The following is a 21433-nucleotide window of genomic DNA, read 5'->3' on the forward strand; positions in this document are numbered from 1 at the left end:
CGCTCACGGCATGGCTTGCTTTTGTGCGCACTACCGCCGCTTACAATAAAAAAAAAGAGAGGAATTGTCTCATAAGCGAAACAATGGCAAAAGACTGCTATTTGTTGTTACACTGCTGTTTTCTTTGATAATGATCAACAAGAACCAAATAACAGACTGTGTATGATACAAGATGTTCTGAACGAGAGTTTAGCGAAAAATTTTCTCCGTTTGAAAACTTTGCAGACGCCTCTTTAGTACATTACATTCTGCACAGAAATTAGTCATCTTAGATTTAAAAATCTGGTCAGTTGTTGTGCTTCATTTCTGACTGTATCACTATTCAGCATAAGAATAATACGATTATAAACATGACATGTATATTCATCCGTATTTGCTGTTGTCTGACTCTAGTTTCGTAGTTTATTAGGCCGACAGGATTTAAATGGGATAGCAGCAAAGACGAAAGAATACATGGCATAATGTTTACATTCTTCCAGCTTTTCTTTTAATTTATCTATTGACGTGGAGGTTTTGGCACCAGTATTTTGCTTTGTACCTGCAAAGCATGCCTGTGTAGCGCTAGCATGCCTGTGTAGCGCTACATATATTCGATGGCAAAAGTTAGTTGTGGCGGCACCTACCAACGTTTTTCAGAACTTCTGCTTACTTTGCACTCGATTCCAAGCCGCAGGCAGTTTTATGGATTACAAAAACTGGAAAAAAAGTGCGGCTTGGATTCGAGTAAATCTGGTAATGGTTTCTGAAGTGTACACCCCATTAGGTTTTATAAGTTAAATCAGTTGTGCATCATGGTCAGATAATCCATTTGCCACAGGGAAAGCATTTGTTTGTTCTACATCCTCTTGCTGTACAAATACATTATCTATTAGAGTACTACTGTCCTGAACTATACGTGTAGGGAAATTGATCACTGATTCTAAGTTATATGTTGTTAACAACACTTCTAGTTCACTTTTCCTATCAGAATTGCTTAGAAAGTTAACACTGAAGTCATCACAGATTAATAACTTCTTCTTTCTGTCTGACAGACAGCATAATAGGGAGTCAAACTTTTTTTAAGAATAGCTACCAATCTCCTAGAGGAGACCTGTACACTGTAGCTAATATCAACAAAACATTATCTAGCTGAAGTTCACATGCACAGACCTCAAAGTGCTGATCTACACAAAATTTGCTTACTTTAACAGTTCCGTATTTATACCCTTGTTTTATGAAAATGGCAACTCCTCCGATATTCATACTAGATCTACAAGTGTAAGATGCTAAATTATACCCATTTATACTGACACTTTCCATCTCCACAGTTACATGGTGCTCAGACAGACAAAGTATATCAATCTCATTCTTAATTTTGAGATCATCTAAACACATTATCAGCTCACCTACTTTATTTTTTGTTCCCCTGATATTTTGGTGAAGTAAGTTGATACCACCCTTAGCTTTATCCCTATTTGCTGTGCAGGAACTTTCTTTTATTCTATTGTCCTCAGTTGTTGTCTGTCTGTAAATTGGCTTTAACCTAAAAAAAACCTGTCTGCCTGGTCCCAATAACCACAGGGATCACCCCTTGTGTGACTGTGGCCCCCCTTACAGTATCTGCTAATAGAGAAGCTAACTCATATTTCCCCTTCCTATTAGGTGCAGGCCATGTGTAGTGTAAACCCACCTATCAATAGCATCAACTGGAACAACACTCATGTGAGACTTTGTCGGTGTCTGGAGCATCCCGTTCAGCTCAGTGTTAACAAGCCTTACAGCAGTGTTTACCCAGGGCTGATCATGGCGCTGAAAGACCTCCACAAACCCCACATTTGTGTGCTCAGTTTCTGCTCCTATTTTATCCAGGTCACTCCTAAAATACTGTATCTTGAATTCATAGCTAGGCTGTTTCCTGCTCCCCCAACTATAATTACCTGATCTTCCCTATCAAAGCCCTTGCATAGCCCACCTAAGTTTTCTGTCACCTAGCTAAGGCTAGCACTTGGTTTCATAAAACTTGTGACCTGGTACTCTGTCCCTAATTTCTCCTGAAGCTGTTGGCCCACACCCCTCCCATGACTGCTACCTATAAGCAGAATTTTTCTTTTCCTGTTCTGGTTTGATCCCGACCTGTCTTTTTTTCTTTATGCTAGTATTCTGCTTCAACCTACATCCAACTACATCTGAATGTGGCCGGCAGTCGCAAGTCTGTTTACATACTTAGGCGTAAATTTCGAACAAGCGTAGATATTTGTTTTTGACTAGACTTAGCGCTTCAAAGTTAAATTAATTCATGTCTCTCATCCAGAATTTGAGTGGTTTCATTAAAAGTTTCTCAAACAAGTTTATAGGTTTGTTTACATTAGTGTTTAGGTATGTATTAGTACAGGTTACAAAACTATTGTGTTGTTGAAGTTATTTTCTACTTTTGTGTTATGTTTTACTATCAAACCATGTGTGACAAGATGGTGGTTGCTGTAGAAATTTGAAAGAGGGGATGTTCTGTATAGACTATATGTTGTGGTTTCATTGGGGTGAGTGCAGCGGAGAGGAAACGAGGGTAGATAATGAGGCTCTTCCATGGCAATGTAGACTATATAGAAAGCACATAAAAATCATGGAACAAGAGGCAAAGATTTGTGCCCTTAAGACTGAATTAGAAATCGCGAATTTGGTATTATGTAAACTAAGGGAGGAAAAGGACTATGGGCACTGGGAAAAGGTAGCAAGCAAAGGGCGAAAAAGGGAAACAATTGACGAAACCTCTGAAATTCAGTTAGAAAATCAGTTTGGCTTGCTATCTGAAGTTGACTCGAAGACAGCTTGGAATCAACTATGAGCTGTAAGTGGACATAAGAACGGATACTTGGTGGACAACACCAATAAGAAGATCGATGGATTCCACCTCCCAAGCAAATTGTGGACAACTTCGAATTTCCTACTTGACAGTCCTAAACATAAGTGTGGAGAAACCCAATCAATGGCCAAATTGCTTATGTGTAACATGCATGATTATGAGGGTGATCTGAAGGACCTAGAGAGACTCTCCGATTCAGCCACAGAGGGACTCAATAATATCTGAAATATTGTATAGTATTACACGAACATAAACTAAAACTAAACTCCATCCAAACAGGCTTTGGAAGGCCCAATGGTATCGACCAGCCGCCATGTCATCCTCAGCCCACAGGCATCACTGGATACGTATATAGAGGGGCATGCGGTCAGCACACCACTCTCCCTGCCGTATGTCAGTTTACCAGACCGGAGCTGCTACTTCTCAATCAAGTAGCTCCTCAGTTTGCCTCACAAGGGCTGTGTGCATTATACGAAAATAAGTACGTAATATTATAACTCAGTATACATACATAATACATAATGTGATGAATGCCTTTGTAAACACTGAATGAATGAATGAATGAATGAATGAATGAATAAATAAGTAAACAAATAAATAAATAAATGGGCCCTACCCCTCCTACTGGTATTAAATTGGTAGAAGGCAGACCTCCGAGTGAGCCTGTGGTGAAGACGGTACGTCAGAACATACTCTCCAGGGTTGTCCACTGTACGCCAATGTTGCTGACGCTGATCAACAGCAACTTAGTCAACACAGATGACTCGATGTCAAGGGAATACTGCATTGTGAGACAGAATGGCAAAACTTGGACAACACTGGTGATGCTATTTCAAGAAAGGCTTGGGTAGTTCATTACCATATCAATCAAGCTCTGTCTACAGTGCTATGAGAGGTTGTGACAGAAATCGTGAAGCAGTGCCGTGAAAGCAGCTGAGGTCAACAGTTGGCTCAGAAGAACTACCAATTCTGCACGCTCGGTCACCATAACACCAACAGAGAGATAAACAGCTCTGGGCTGTGTCTCGCCATCTACAAACAGGGTGACATGGGATGGCATGTGGCTGCTCTCCTTACCGGCAACAACAACGTTCCCTCGGAACAGGGGATCATCCCCTGCAAACAAGGGAACCTTCAAATAGTGGAAGAGGCAGATGCAACCACAACACCATCCATAGTGCCCAAGGAACAAGCAAGGCATGCCTATGAACCAGGGAACGATGGATTATATTGTGGAATGTGAAAGACAAGAACTGAAGTTGTTATAATAATAGATTTGGTAGTATGTGTAGTTTTTTTAATAGCAAAAGTAGTTTCTTTAATTGTTTCATTACTTATTCATATTTATATTATTATTGTTATTTCTTTCTTTTCTCAGACTTTATGTCTGGACAAAAATGGAAAGTGACGCAGACCTTGATCAAGCGTGACTTCCTTTTAACTGTACGGTATATGTTATATTGCATTTAGGAACTTTCAGGTAATTGAACATGTATCAATAATTATGGATTTCTGTAGTTGTATATATAAGTTTGGATGTAGCTGTATTGCATTGATGGACTGGTGGGTATTGTGTGGTATGACTCCTGTAGTTGATAGTATAATTGGTATAATGTCAACTTTATCTTGATGCCACATGTCCTTGACTTCCTCAGCCAGCTGGATGTATTTTTCAATTTTTTCTCCTGTTTTCTTTTGTATATTTGTTGTATTGGGTGTGGATATTTCGATTAGTTGTGTTAATTTCTTCTTTTTATTGGTGAGTATGATGTCACGTTTGTTATGTGGTGTTGTTTTATCTGTTATAATGGTTCTGTTCCAGTATAATTTGTATTCATCATTCTCCAGTACATTTTGTGGTGCATACTTGTATGTGGGAACGTGTTGTTTTATAAGTTTATGTTGTAAGGCAAGCTGTTGATGTATTATTTTTGCTACATTGTCATGTCTTCTGGGGTATTCTGTATTTGCTAGTATTGTACATCCACTTGTGATGTGATCTACTGTTTCTATTTGTTGTTTGCAAAGTCTGCATTTATCTGTTGTGGTATTGGGATCTTTAATAATGTGCTTGCTGTAATATCTGGTGTTTATTGTTTGATCCTGTATTGCAATCATGAATCCTTTCGTCTCACTGTATATATTACCTTTTCTTAGCCATGTGTTGGATGTGTCTTGATCAATGCGTGGCTGATGATACAGGTGCTTGCCATGTAGTGTTTTCTTTTTCCAATTTACTTTCTTCGTATCTGTTGATGTTATGTGATCTAAAGGGTTGCAGAAGTGGTTATGAAATTGCAGTGGTGTAGCCGATATATTTATATGAGTGGTTGCTTTGTGTATTTTGCTAGTTTCTGCTCGTTCTATAAAGAATTTTCTTAAATTATCTACCTGTCCATGATGTAGGTTTTTTATGTCGATAAATCCCCTTCCTCCTTCCTTTCTGCTTAAAGCGAATCTTCCTGTTGCTGAATGTATGTGATGTATTCTATATTTGTGGCATTGTGATCGTGTAAGTGTATAGAGTGCTTCTAGGTCTGTGTTACTCCATTTCACTACTCCAAATGAGTAGGTCAATATTGGTATAGCATAAGTATTTATAGCTTTTGTCTTGTTTCTTGCTGTCAATTCTGTTTTCAGTATTTTTGTTAGTCTTTGTCTATATTTTTCTTTTAGTTCTTCTTTAATATTTGTATTATCTATTCCTATTTTTTGTCTGTATCCTAGATATTTATAGGCATCTGTTTTTTCCATCGCTCCTATGCAGTCGCTGTGGTTATCCGATATGTAATCTTCTTGATTAGTGCGTTTTCCCTTGACTATGCTATTTTTCTTACATTTGTCTGTTCCAAGAGCCATATTTATATCATTGCTGAATACTTCTGTTATCTTTAGTAATTGGTTGAGTTAATTTGTTGCTGGCAGTAGTTTTAGATCATCCATGTATAGCACATGTGTGATTTTGTGTGGGTATGTTCCAGTAATATTATATCCATAATTTGTATTATTTAGCGTGTTGGATAGTGGGTTCAGAGGAAGGCAGAACCAGAAAGGACTTAATGAGCCTCCTTGGTATATTCCACACTTAATCTGTATTGGCTGTGATGTGATATTATTTGAATTTGTTTGGATATTAAGTGTGGTTTTCCAATTTTTCATTACTATGTTTAGGAACTGTATCAATTTGGGATCTACTGTGTATATTTCCAATACTTGTAGTAACCATGAGTGGGGTACACTATCAAAAGCTTTTTGGTAATCAATGTATGCGTAGTGTAGCGACCTTTGTTTAGTTTTAGCTTGATATGTCACCTCTGCATCTATTATCAGTTGCTCTTTACATCCTCGTGCTCCTTTGCAACAGCCTTTTTGTTCTTCATTTATAATTTTGTTCTGTGTTGTATGTGTCATTAATTTCTGTGTAATGACTGAAGTTAATATTTTGTATATTGTTGGTAGGCATGTTATGGGGCGATATTTAGCTAAGTTTGCTGTGTTTGCTTGATCTTTAGGTTTCAGATAAGTTATTCCATGTGTAAGTGTATCACGGAATGTGTATGGGTCTGCAATGTAACTGTTAAATAATTTAGTTAGACGTGAATGTGTTGAGGTCAACTACTTTAGCCAGAAATTTGCTATTTTATCTTTTCCAGGGGTTTTCCAATTGTGAGTAGAATTAATTGCTTAGGTGACTTCATGTTGCAAAATTATCACTTCAGGCATTTGTGGTATCATCTTGTATGTGTCTGTTTCTGCTTGTATCCACAGTGCAAGCCTGTTATGTTGTGCCGGGTTTGACCATATGTTGCTCCAGAAGTGTTCCATGTCTGTAATGTTTGGTGGATTGTCTATTTTAATGTGTGTGTTATCTATTTTCTGGTAAAATTTCTTTTGGTTTGTTATGAATGTTTGGTTTTGTTTCCTTCTATTTTCACTTTTTTGTATCTTCTAAGTCGTTTGGCCAATGCTTGTAATTTATTGTTATTGTTATTGTTATTGTTATTGTTATTGTTATTGTTATTGTTATTATTATTATTATTATTATTATTATTATTATTATTATCCACACCTGCAGTCCCGGTACACAATGAAATCTCTGTACCACAGTATCATAAGATGTTGCTAGAGGAGCCAAAACAAAATGGTGCAAACTGCTGATAAAGATGATTTCTTTAGCTATCTGGATTGGTCCTACACAATTACAACATATCTGCAGTTTCCACAAATGAACTATTGAATGACAGATACTTCACTCTATCAGTGGGCTATGTCACCTCTAGCATCACACTATTGTACTTTGGTGGAGACACTTAGTGGGTGCCAGGACTGCAGGTATTTACTGGCAAACAAACAAAAAATTAAATATGTAACTTTATTTTTTCAATTTTAACTCATCTGTAGAGGACCAAGGTGGTTAAACTCTACAAAGGCAGGGTTGAGGTGGTGGATCATTGTTATGATGATGACTGGAGGTCACTCACAGAAACATCATTATTAGTCATACATTGTACTGAAGAACAAACTCCAACACTCGTAACAATGCTCTGTGGTGGCAACACCACCCTGGGCATGGCTGTGGTCAGTGATTATGGCGGCACTGTTACAACAGGTGGCCAGCAGCTCATTATGACGCTACTCACTGGACAGGAATGCTGACACACACAGGCCACAGCAGCACGTATACTGCCTGGGCATGGCTCAAGGCTGAGCCGTGCTTGTAGATGTAGAAATCCACTGTGATTCTCACAGAGAAAGATAGCCTCTCATCAGTGTTGTCCACCTCTGCAAGTGGAGACATACTGCATCAATATTTCCACCCACACATAGGTGTTCGAGGAGCTGCACCATCCTGATCTCAAGCATCTACCCTCCAGGACAGAAGGATCGCTGTGACTGATGTGAGCCCACAGGTGGCTAACCAGCTCGAAGGCATGAAGTCCACAGTGGCAAACTTAGTGCCGGCAGTAGGCTTGCAGCTGTGGATGCCAACTCTCACAGCAGCTGCTTGCCAGAAGATGTTGCCCCGTTGACTGGTGTACACATACCCTTACAGATGGTGCCGCCAGATGGCGGCCACCTCAGCTAAAAATGAAGGGTATTCGTACTAGTTTGGTGCCTACTTGTTTTGCTGAAGCACCACTTCCGACCACATATGCAAAAAAAAAAAACCGCTCACAGGTGTAGTAAATGCTCTGCCAATGCTGCAGTGGCCCTGCCTTCCTGCTGTATCAACATTATTATATTGTTAATCACTGGTTTAGACCACCATGTGGATACTGACCAGTGACACTGATGCATGTGACATAACAATGTTTTGATCTGCTTCACACGCACCCACTACCATAGTGTTTTGCAACAGCTGTGGCAGCATTGCTATTTTAGACAGTAGCGTCAAATAATAGTGCCGGTGCTACAGATTCTTCCATAGCTTCTTGGTAGGGAAAACTCATAATTACAAATGAAAACAACAGTATTATGGATGTTCTATAATATTAATCTATTTTGTTAACTGGTTTTCAGCTTAAGAGGCCACCATCAGAATTTAACAAGCTATCATCATCAAAGAGGGTAAGGTACTGATTAACAACACTGAAAAAGATGTTACACATTGAAAGTGAGGTAAAAACAAAGAGTAAATGTTTTTGTACTTCACTGTCAATGTCTGACATCTTTTTCACTATTGTTCACCAGTATTTTACTCTCCTTGATAATGTTAGTTTAAGTCCAACAATTGCCTTGTAAGCCAAACAGTGGTTAACAGTAGCTTTTGATTAATGTATCAGTGACAAGTAGCTTGATGAAACTTTGACCATACATAAAAAGAACTGCTCAAGTATTGTACAGTAGGTAACTGACACATGCAATCAGACACAAAGAAATGACACTTATGGAAAGACAATAATTACAAAGAAGTCACCACAATGTATGGTGGTCCCCTGGACATTACAGAAGGCAGGACAGAGTTCTCAACAGGGTGTGTGATCGCCACGGACAGCAGTGCTTGTTTTTCAAGCTGCTCCCTTGCTGAACACAACGTTTGTAAGGAATTCTTGTGAAAGAGCTTTCCATTTCTCATCCAGCATGGTTGACAGCTGTTGGGTGGTGGTTGGTGCATGTGGACATGCTGCAATACAACTAAACACATTCCACATTTGCTCGATGGGATTTAAGTTTGGAGAATTGGCAGGCCAGTCCATTCTCCAAATATCCTCCCATTGCAAGAGTTCCTCCACCTGCACTGTTTGATACAGTTGTGCATTGTCATCCATAAAAATGAAGTCTGGAACGAATGCATCCTGGAAAGACACACATGGGAAAGTAGTATAGTGTTATAATAATGTCAACATGTGAGCGTATCATGCCCATTTGACGTCAGTATGCCCATGGAACATTGTGTGTTCCCACACCATAACACATGGTCCGTCAAACTGATCATGTTTGAAAATGTTCCTGGGTGTATTACATACCCTCATATGGCATGAGGTGGGATCATCTAATGCACCCAGGAACATTGTCAAACATGACCATGTTCCTGGGAGCATTACATACCCTCATATGGCAAGGGATGGATGGATATGGTGTTATGGGCGCTCAACAGTGTAGTCTTTAGCACCCGCATATGGCAAGAGAATGCACCTAGGAACATTGTTGAGTGTTATTGTTTTGGTATTCCAGATGTTATGGTGTTGGGAGACATACTGTTGCAAGGGTGTACAGACCTCCTAATCTTTTAACATGGTACACTCATCAGTCAATGTTATTGTGACACTGTACTCCTTTCCCAGGTACAAAGCCTAGGGTGCATTTGGCCCTGACTTCATTTTTATGGGTGACAATGGGTAACCACATTGAATAGCGCAGGTGGAGCAGCACTTGTAATGAGAAGTTATTTGACATATGGACTGGCATGCTCATTCCCCCGACTTAAATCCCAGTAAACAAGTGTGAGATGTGTTGGAGAAACATACTGCAGCATGTCCACATGCACCAACAAGCACCCAGCAGTTGTCAAACACACTGGTGGAGGAATGGACTGCCCTAGCACAATAATTTCTTAACAACCTTGTGGCCAGCAAGGGGGCACATTGCAGAGTGTGCCTTGCCATACCATGTACCACATCTACATCTACATCTACATCTACATCCATACTCCACAAGCCACCTGACGGTGTGTGGCGGAGGGTACCCTGAGTACCTCTATCGGTTCTCCCTTCTATTCCAGTCTCGTATTGTACGTGGAAAGAAGGATTGTCGGTATGCTTCTGTGTGGGCTCTAATCTCTCTGATTTTATCCTCATGGTCTCTTCGCGAGATATACGTAGGAGGGAGCAATATACTGCTTGACTCTTCGGTGAAGGTATGTTCTCGAAACTTTAACAAAAGCCCGTACCGAGCTACTGAGCGTCTCTCTTGCAGAGTCTTCCACTGGAGTTTATCTATCATCTCCGTAACGCTTTCACAATTACTAAATGATCCTGTAACGAAGCGTGCTGCTCTCCGTTGGATCTTCTCTATCTCTTCTATCAACCCTACCTGGTGCAGATCCCACACTGCTGAGCAGTATTCAAGCATTGGTCGAACAAGCGTACTGTAACCTACTTCCTTTGTTGTCGGATTGCATTTCCTTAGGATTCTTCCAATGAATCTCAGTCTGGCATCTGCTTTACCGACGATCAACTTTATATGATCATTCCATTTTAAATCACTCCTAATGCGTACTTCCAGATAATTTATGGAATTAACTGCTTCCAGTTGCTGACCTGCTATTTTGTAGCTAAATGATAAGGGACCTATCTTTCTATGTATTCGCATCACATTACACTTGTCTACATTGAGATTCAATTGCCATTCCGTGCACCATGCGTCAATTCGCTGCAGATCCTCCTGCATTTCAGTACAATTTTCCATTGTTGCAACCTCTCGATACACCACAGCGTCATCTGCAAAAAGCCTCAGTGAACTTCCGATGTCATCCACCAAGTCATTTATGTATATTGTGAATAGCAACGGTCCTATGACACTCCCCTGCGGCACACCTGAAATCACTCTTACTTCGGAAGACTTCTCTCCATTGAGAATGACATGCTGCGTTCTGTAACCACCTTTTGTTATGTCCAGGGGACCATCATAAATCATGGTGACTTCAGTGTAGAAGCACTGATAATATGTTGTAGATGATTTTGCATTATGTTTCAGTATTTACAAAGAAGGCAATGGTTTGATAATGGAAATCATTTCTGAAATCTGAAACTAAGCACCACAAATAAAGGATACTTCTCATCACAATTTTGGCAGAATTACATAGAATAATTTAAAAGAGCAGATAAGTTACTGAATAAATATTGTTCAGTAACTAACTCCATACTGAATCAACAGCCAAATGGGCAGGTTACGGAAGCATTAACAACTTCTCAGAAGTAAAGCACCTTAAGGCTGCTGAAAGAAGGATATGATATTAGCTGCTACTGCCACTGGTTTCATGGCTGCTGAGATTTATGACATCCAGTAGTACATAGCTCGATTAAATCCACCATCTATGCATTTAACCACCAAAAATACACACCAACATAGTGTCACCGTACTGTCATTCAAACATTATGTGCTACCACGTTTATAACATATTTTAAAGGAGAATTTGCCTAACTTGTCGCCAAACCACGCCACTATTGTATGCTTAGATCAAATGTAGTTTGATGCGCTCATGTACATTTACATTTTGCAAGCAGCAACATGATCTACAGTAGGAGGTCCCAGGCAGTAGTCATGAATTTCTGAATAGCTACAATGGAAAATCTCCACAAGAATGTATATCAACAGAATTCTCAGACAACAGCAATATTCCTTGTTGTAACCGCAGAAAAGCCAAGTCTAAATGCAGTTGTTCTCAGACGATACACCAGAAATCATACGGGGAGATAGAGTTAACAGGGGACGCCAGGCGTGTCAGAGGGGTCACAAAAGATAACGACGCAGCCAGATAGCTGAGGCGGCGGTCCAAGCGGCCAGGCAGCTGCGCGTGATAAGCAAGGAAGCAGACTCAGCTCTTAAGATAAACAGGGCGCTCTGGGCAGGTCCCTCAATAAGCAATAACTTGCAGTATCAACACTCTTGGCTAGAGGGAGAAGTCTGGGAGCGGAGAGAGAAAGAAAGAGGGCCCTAGGTGGGGACCGCACTACGTCATGAGGAGCCAATGAAGGGCTCAGGACGCAGTGCGTGACCATATAGGGAGAGACCCCTCTACCCCTCCACCCAGCTTCTGAAGAAAAGTACTGAAGTTAATACTAAAACAATCCCTAATAAGGAAAAGTTGCACTCGACGCTACGTCATGCCAAGCGCTGGCGGGGTCGAAGGGGAAGAGCTAACAAAACTCGGAGGCACGCCGCTCCGGGGATCTCTCTCTCTCTCTCTCGGGTTTAGGCAGCGACGGTAGTCAGCGTGAGTAGTAGCCGACTTGGGCTGAGGGCGGGCTGCAGGCAGACAGTTGGAGATAGTCGCCGATGAGCGTTTAGGCAGCGACCGCGGGACTCTGACGTAGGGTGCTAGTGTGGGCAGCAAAGTGCTGGAAAGTTCTATCAGGCAGCCAGAACGGTGGAAGTCAGTCACCGTCTCTGTAATGGGCTTGGCTATTCTGTAGGTACAATCACTACGCAGTTAGGGTGATCTGTATTCTTTATGAATAAATTAGAACTTTCATAACGTCCATACGAGTTTACTTCTACCAACATCCTAGCCTTGTACCTTCACACCAGGGAATTTAACATCTTAGCCAGATGAAAAGTCTCCCTCTCAATTAGGTCAACCGGCTAATTCCCGTTTACGAACCATGTCGCTCAATCCCTCGCAAAACCCACGCTTGGGACGCGACATAAATAAAAGTTTTGGTGCCAGGTGTGGGGTACCACAAAGGCATATAGGCAAAAAGGAGATAGGAGCCAGTAGATTTTGCTACAGCGACTGTGGCAATTAGCAGGAAGTTGTGGCGACTCGCAACTTTCAGCATTAGTAGCCCCACTACGACAGAGTCCAGAGAAGTAGTCCTCGCGGGTGCAGGGCAACGCAGGATAGCGGCAGCACGACGCGGAGCGACGAGGCACAGAGGTGCCTAAGCAGCCAGCGTTCGATACCGGGGGTCCGGGCCGAGCAGCGGCAGCAGCCGTAGCAGCGGCAGCCGAGGCGAGCGACGGGGTCAGCACAGCCCAGCAGAGCGGCGGCCGACGCATCGCGGCAGCGCGGAACAGCGCGGGCATAGAGAGCACAGAGACAGCGCGGAGCAGCGCGGCACAACGCGGGACAACGCGGGACAACGCGGATCAGCGGAACAGACGGCGCACCACAAGAGAAGCGGTACATATAAAATTATATTAAGAATTTTGTATCTTGTATTGTAAAGTGCTAACATAGTTAAGTTGGTAAGATGGCCCAAACTAACGAAGTTCCGTCATCCTCCAGTAGCGGTAAGATATCAGTGAAAGAAGCCTTGTGTATAGTTCCAAAAGTGTTCGAAGGAAATAAGAGAGATCTTAGGGAGTTTATTGAAAATGTAGACGCTGCATTTGAACTTGTGAAACCGGAGGAACACGAAACGTTACTGAAGTTTGTTAAAGCCAAAATAACCGGAGAGGCCAGATCGAGGCTGCAAGGAAGGGAACGCACGGGGACATGGCAGGAAGTAAAACATGTGCTAGAGGAAAATTATGCGAGTAAGCGTACCATTGACTACTACGCGTGCAAGATATTTCAATCGAGACAGGGACAAGGAGAGCCAATTGCGACATGGGCAAGCCGAATAGATGAAATGCAAAGGGATTTCAGGGAAGCAGTAAGCAGAGTTACGGCTAGGGAGAACTTAAAGGGCGCAATAGAACTGGTTGATTCACTAGGAAGAGCATGCTTTATACAAGGGTTAAGCAATGATAGAATACAGACGACAGTAAGAAGTAGAGGCGATGAAATCACGCTAGCAGCGGCCGTGGAACTAGCATTGCAAGAAGAAAGTGCAATACTGTCAATGAAAGAGCGGGGACTAGCCCCAAGAGTAACTTTCAACCGGGGAAAGGAAACGGTGAAGAATACCAGAGATATTAGAGATTTGAAATGTTTCAATTGTGGATTGAAAGGGCACATGGCAAGCAAGTGTAGAAAGAATAGGCCAGAGGGAAGAGTACGGATAATGACGGGCAAAGAGTTTACGAATTTTTGTTACGGGTGCGACAAGCCAGGACATACAGACGCGGAATGCCGGGTAAGATTAAGAAAAATTCAGCCGATAGATACAAGAGACTTTAGAGGAAATCATAGGGAAGCTGATGGAGGGTTACGAGAGTGGAGTTGCCCACAATGTAATCTACCAGGGAACTGTGGAGTTCCGTGTACGAGGGTAAAAGACGTTGCTTGTTTCAAGTGTAAGCGGCCGGGACATTACGCGAAAGATTGTCACGCAGGGCCCTGGCACGCATGGAGAAAAGGCAGGGTGCCAGTATTGAGCAAAACCGGTAAAGTGGTGCAGGGAAACTAAGAGGCGGCAAGGCCGCACAGTCGGGCCTTGTTGCGATAGGTAAACCCTCAGTTAGGGTAATCGACTGTGCAACAGAAAATGACGTTTTGGTTTTATACTGCATAGAATTAAAAAGATATTTGAAGTTGCTAATAGACACAGGAGCACAGTTGTGTCTGCTCAAGCGAACGAGTATTCCGATAAATAGTACACTTGCAATTAATAAAGCGGAAAGGCTTCGGCTAAAAGGTGTAACCAGTGAGGCCGTCAGCACAATAGGTACGGTACAGGTACACTTAAGTGTGGACGGTTCTGAGCAAGTAGGGCAAAAATTTCACGTGTACGGGAGAGGATTAGATATTCCGTACGACGGACTGATAGGCAGAAATTTCTTGACAGAGCATAGAGTTAAGTTAGACTATGCAGGTAAAATAGTGAGACTAAAAGGGCGAGATATACCCTTAGTAGTAGAGGAAGAGCCAAAGGGACACGAGAACGAACAAGATTCAGAAGTAGGCGGGGAAATAGGGCCCCGAGAGGAAAAAATAATGTTATTAAAGGTGGAAGGAAATGTAAAAAGGGGAATCGAAAAGGAAATGATTATTCCTAGGCAGGAGATTGCACAAGGGGTACATGTACCTGAAGCGTTAGTAAAAGTGCGAAATGGGAAATGCATAGTAAGTGCATTAAACTTGTCAGAAGACAGAGTGCAGTTAGGAAACGTCAGGTTAATGACGGAAGAATTAGAAAAAGTAGGGAAAATACGCGAAGTAAAATGTTGTACTAATGTCATAGGAAAGACAGAAAGTCGTACTAGTGTGTTGCGAAGGCAATTAAGAATGGATCATTTGAACGCTGAAGAGAAAAGCGCTCTAGCAGAGGTTTGCGCGGAATACGGAGATGTATTTCATCTACCAGGGGACAACCTGTCCTATACTTCCGCAGTGAAGCACAGAATACCGATTGCACCGGAACACGAGAGGAAAGGTAGTAAACGCTAGACCGTACAGGATCCCGGAAGCGCAAAAGGAAGTGCTAAGGGAGCAAATAGAGCAGATGCTAAGAGATGACATAATTGTCGAGAGTAAGAGCGCTTGGAACGCACCGTTACTGTTAGTTCCAAAGAAGCTAGACGCTAGTGGCAAACAGAAATGGAGAATCGTAGTGGACTACAGACGATTAAATGATATCACTGTAGGCGATGCATTTCCACTACCGAATATCTCCGAGATACTGGATCAGTTAGGGCAAGCTAAGTACTTCTCGACGCTTGACCTCGCAAGCGGGTACCATCAAATATTGACGGACGAGAAGGACAGAGAGAAAACGGCATTTAGCTCAAACTATCAGCATTACGAATACAAACGAATGCCGATGGGACTGAAGGGAGCCCCAGGATGTTTTCAGAGACTGATGAATACAGTCTTGGCAGGTTTACAAGGAGTGAAATGCTTTGTATATCTAGACGACATAGTATGCTATGGGAAAAACCTGCAGGAGCATAACGAAAAGCTCCGAGAAATATTTGACAGGTTGCGAGAGCACAATTTGAAGCTGCAACCAGACAAGTGTGAATTCCTGAGGAAGGAAGTAATCTTCCTAGGTCATTGCATCACTGACAAAGGAATATCACCAGATATGGCGAAGGTGGAGAAGGTGAAGTTCTTCCCACAGCCAAAGACAACTAAGGAACTAAAAGGGTTTCTCGGATTGATAGGTTACTACCGCCGTTTCATTGCTAACTTCAGCAAGATTGCGAAACCTCTCCATGAGCTCTTAAAAAAGGGAGTGGAGTACCGATGGAGCGAACGTCAGAACAATGCGTTCGAAGAACTAAAAGAGAAATTAATAAACCCTCCGTTACTTCAGTACCCTAACTTTACGAAACCGTTCATCATTACAACGGATGCGAGTAACGCAGCCTTGGGTGCAGTGTTATCGCAAGGTAAGAAGATTGGCGAAGACTTGCCCATCGCATATGCATCCAGAGCATTGAACAAAGCCGAACTAAATTATAGCACAACGGAAAAAGAGTTGTTGGCTATAGTTTACGCAGTAAAACAGTTCAGACCATATGTATATGGCAGAAAGTTCACTGTAGTGACAGACCATAAGCCACTAACGTGGATATTTAGTGTCAAAGATCCGAGTTCGAGACTCCTGAAGTGGAGACTGAAACTCGAGGAGTATGATTATGAAGTAATATACAAGCCAGGAAAGTTAAATAGTAATGCGGATGCGCTGAGTAGAATAAGGCATGAAGGGAAGGAAGAGATAGATGCGAAGCAGAAGGTGGAGACAGAGATCTCGGCAGCAAAAGCAAATGGGGAAGAAAGTTCCGTAAACGTGTGGCAAGCACAAGTGTCGAGTGAAATAGAACAGGAAACGGATAGTGGTGAGGAAATTAGTCCCGAAGAAAAAGAAAATATACTAAAGGAAATGCATGACAATCCCTTGGGAGGTCACCAAGGAATGCACAGGACACTCGAAAGAATTAAAGCATACAAGCAGTGGCGCGGAATGAAGCGTGACATTGAAAATTACATTAGGAAATGCCCATCGTGTCAAAAGAATAAAAACACGCAAATGAAAACTAGGATGCCCTTAGAAATTACAGACACAGCAGAAACAGTATTCGGAAAGTGTGCGATGGATATAGTGGGTCCACTAGATGTATCTAATACAGGAAAAAGGTACATGTTAACATTCCAAGACGATCTGAGTAAATTTACCTTAGCAATCCCAATTGACAAACAAGATGCCGAAACAGTAGCTGAGGCATTTGTGGAAAACGTAGTATTAAGGTATGGAATTCCATCAGTATTATTAACAGATCAAGGGTCTAACTTTCTGAGTGATGTATTTAAAAGTGTATGTAAATTGTTGAAGGTAAAGCGTATAAATACTACAGCGTACCACCCTGAATCAAATGGTGCACTAGAAAGAAGTCATAGAACTATTGTAGAGTATCTCAGACACTTTGTAACAGGAGATCAAAGTTCTTGGGACAAATGGGTACCGTATGCAATTTTTGTGTTCAACACTACACCACACAGCAGCACAGGATACACACCATTTGAATTACTATACAGAAGAAAGGTTAACATACCAGGAGTACTGCAGCAAGAAACACAGCAGGTAAGTTACAATTATGAAATGTATGTAAATAAACTAAGAGCGAGAATGCAGGAAGCCCACAGAGTGGCCAGAGACTCGATTATAAGAAGTAAGAAAATCAGTAAGGAACAGTATGACATGAAACAAAATCCAAAAAACTTCAAGGTAGGAGATAAAGTATTACTGCACGATGAGTCGGTGAGACGGGGTAGATCTCGGAAATTAGATTCACAATGGAGAGGTCCATTTGAAGTAGTAAAAGTGGAAGGTCCTAACGTAGTAATAAAAGTTAAAAGAAATAAGGAAACAAAAGTACATGCCAACAGGCTGAAACAATTCTTTTAAAATTCAGGTATGGCACTCAAGTGGCAGGTCGTGAAATTCGTCATAGTGATAACAGCATACTACATCACTGCATCAGAGCATGCAACAAATGAGTACCAAGTGACGCCATTTCCGAGTTCATCAGGACTATATTACGATAATACAGGACAGGTAGAAATATACAGTACCACATGGAGAATAGTCACATACGTAAATCTAGATATAATAACAGAAAGGTTTCAGAATGCAGAGAGGTATGGTAGGGCAGCGGTACAAAGGTGCCGAGAAACACTAACACAATTAAATGTAGGATTAATAGAATGCAGGGTACTAGACCAACAAGTAACCCATCATGTGGAAAAAATCACAGGATTGCAACTTTTAGTACAGCAGCTAACGAAACACGAGACCAGAAGGAAGAGAGGAGTATTCAACTTCGTCGGGCAGGTAAGTAAAATACTGTTCGGGACGTTGGACGAAGCAGATGCAGCATACTATAAGGAAAGAATAGACGCTATGGAGAAAAACTCAGAAGGGTTGTTGAGGCTAACAAAGGAACAGGTGGCAGTGGTAAGAGCCACATTGGCGGGAGTAAACAGGACGGTATATACACTAGAGTCAAATGAGCACGTTCTGAAGACAGGTATGCAAAGACTAGAACGATTCATGAAGGAATACGTGAAGGAAACCGATATAGGGTTCAAACGTGTAGCGTCCTTCGCCACAGTAACAGAGCAAGTATTACAACTATCGGCAGTGTTTGGTCAGATCGAAGAGGAATACGAACAAATGATAAATGCCATTGTAAATGCTCAGAAGGGAATACTACAGCCTCATATAATTAATCCAGTCCAAATTGTAAAATACCTAAGTTTAATACGGGAAGAGCTAAAAGATGTAAAGTTTCCTGTTCCTCTTACAGAGTCCTCAGGTTATCTATTGTTAAGAATAATTGATTTAGATGTTTTCATCTCGGGTAGCATACTAGGATATGTAATTAAGATTCCATTAATAAATAATAGCAATTTCAATTTGTATAGAGTACTCCCACTACCAAAAGAAATTCCAAACATGAAAGGTAAATATGTGTACATACAGCCAGAGAAAGAATTCTTACTAATAGATGAATCCAAAAGGCAGTACGCGAAACTTTCTGCGGAGGAACTAAAATGCAAGGAGCTAAGTAAAAATAGGAGACTGTGCAAACAAGCATTCGCCTTGCTGTCACCATTCGACCACGAAGAGTGCGAAGCCAAATTGTTGCAACCGGTAAGAGAAATTCCGGAAGATTGTGTGCGAAAAATAGTCGCACTGAATCAGAGCCTTTGGACTCATCTAAACAGTAACGAATGGCTATATGTAGCACCGAAGGAAGAAGGCTTAACAGTATTGTGTGGAAGGGAACCACCAAAGGTCCTAGTAATAAAAGGGGTAGGAAAAATTAGTTTTTACAGTAAATGTAAGGGGTATGGCACTAGAGTGTTCATACAAACAGATAGAGTGATCCAGAGTAATGTGACGAAGAAAGACATAGTTCCGCAGATCAATCTAGAATTCGATTGTTGCGTGGTAAACAAGGAAAAAAGGAATGTCTCAACGTTAGCATTAGATTTGCCATTGGACCAGGTAATAACACAGTTAGACGACTTGAAAGTCGCAGGAAAAAGACTGGATGATGTCCAGAAGATGGTAGAGAGACAAGAGGAGGAAATGAAGTATTCCAGGTACTTCACACATTACTCCATAACTACGTATGTAGCCATATCAATAGTTATTCTAATCATAATAACATGCTGTTGTAAAAACTGTAAATGTTGTAAAGACTGTTTTAAAAGTATATGGAAATATTTTGAAGACAGTGATTGTTGTGGAAAAGTATGTATAAGAAATACCATAGTGAACCAATACCCAGAGACTAGTTCAGCTAGAAGACACAGTAATAAAGAACCTGAAGAGATAGTAATTTATGAAAGATGTGGAAAAGACCAAGGTGATACGGTCGCTTTCAGAAACAGACGTTAAATAACTGTATTTGAAATGTGTAATTGAAATGTAACTGTATTTGAAATATGTAATTGAAATGTAACTGTATTTGAAATATGTAATTGAAATGTAACTGTATTTTAAATGTAATTCTAATTGAAATGTGAATGTATGTATCAATGAAAATGTCTTTTGATTTTAATGCAAATGCTTTTGACATAACTGAATGTTAGGCATGTATAATGTAATTGTATTATTGTGTGTTTAATGAATTTGACTTTACTAAATGAAAATGAAAAATATAACATATCAGATGCTAATGTAATAAACAAATCTGTAAAGCATGTAATGGAAAAAAAAAGAGTCACAATTGACGCTACTCTGAGGAGTAACGCCAATTTCCCTGGCGGGGGAGGTGTTGTAACCGCAGAAAAGCCAAGTCTAAATGCAGTTGTTCTCAGACGATACACCAGAAATCATACGGGGAGATAGAGTTAACAGGGGACGCCAGGCGTGTCAGAGGGGTCACAAAAGATAACGACGCAGCCAGATAGCTGAGGTGGCGGTCCAAGCGGCCAGGCAGCTGCGCGTGATAAGCAAGGAAGCAGACTCAGCTCTTAAGATAAACAGGGCGCTCTGGGCAGGTCCCTCAATAAGCAATAACTTGCAGTATCAACACTCTTGGCTAGAGGGAGAAGTCTGGGAGCGGAGAGAGAAAGAAAGAGGGCCCTAGGTGGGGACCGCACTACGTCATGAGGAGCCAATGAAGGGCTCAGGACGCAGTGCGTGACCATATAGGGAGAGACCCCTCTACCCCTCCACCCAGCTTCTGAAGAAAAGTACTGAAGTTAATACTAAAACAATCCCTAATAAGGAAAAGTTGCACTCGACGCTACGTCATGCCAAGCGCTGGCGGGGTCGAAGGGGAAGAGCTAACAAAACTCGGAGGCACGCCGCTCCGGGGATCTCTCTCTCTCTCTCTCGGGTTTAGGCAGCGACGGTAGTCAGCGTGAGTAGTAGCCGACTTGGGCTGAGGGCGGGCTGCAGGCAGACAGTTGGAGATAGTCGCCGATGAGCGTTTAGGCAGCGACCGCGGGACTCTGACGTAGGGTGCTAGTGTGGGCAGCAAAGTGCTGGAAAGTTCTATCAGGCAGCCAGAACGGTGGAAGTCAGTCACCGTCTCTGTAATGGGCTTGGCTATTCTGTAGGTACAATCACTACGCAGTTAGGGTGATCTGTATTCTTTATGAATAAATTAGAACTTTCATAACGTCCATACGAGTTTACTTCTACCAACATCCTAGCCTTGTACCTTCACACCAGGGAATTTAACATCTTAGCCAGATGAAAAGTCTCCCTCTCAATTAGGTCAACCGGCTAATTCCCGTTTACGAACCATGTCGCTCAATCCCTCGCAAAACCCACGCTTGGGACGCGACATCCTGTGTGAGAAAAACACTGATACATGAATTGCTTCCCTCTGACTGCCCATCTGTTCATTCCCAACAGAACAATGAACTTCATTTATATGGGAGACTTTGACGTAACTGAAATATAATGAATCCTAAAAGAGAACACAGAGTTAGCTAACTGTGACATATTACCTGTTCTTATTCATAACTGCTCTTGTATGTTTATGCCACTATTCAGAGCGCATTGATACTAAACATTAAAA

At 41.6% G+C, this 21433-nt stretch overlaps 1 protein-coding gene across 1 annotated transcript in view; it reads right to left on the reverse strand.

Annotated features, from left to right (window-relative positions):
- The window catches only part of LOC126299387 (malonyl-CoA decarboxylase, mitochondrial-like), a 97550-nt gene that overhangs the window by 23249 nt on the left and 52868 nt on the right, over positions 1-21433 (reverse strand). The window lies entirely within an intron of this gene.

Source organism: Schistocerca gregaria, chromosome X (assembly GCF_023897955.1).
Source record: "Schistocerca gregaria isolate iqSchGreg1 chromosome X, iqSchGreg1.2, whole genome shotgun sequence".
Lineage (NCBI taxonomy): Eukaryota > Metazoa > Arthropoda > Insecta > Orthoptera > Acrididae > Schistocerca > Schistocerca gregaria.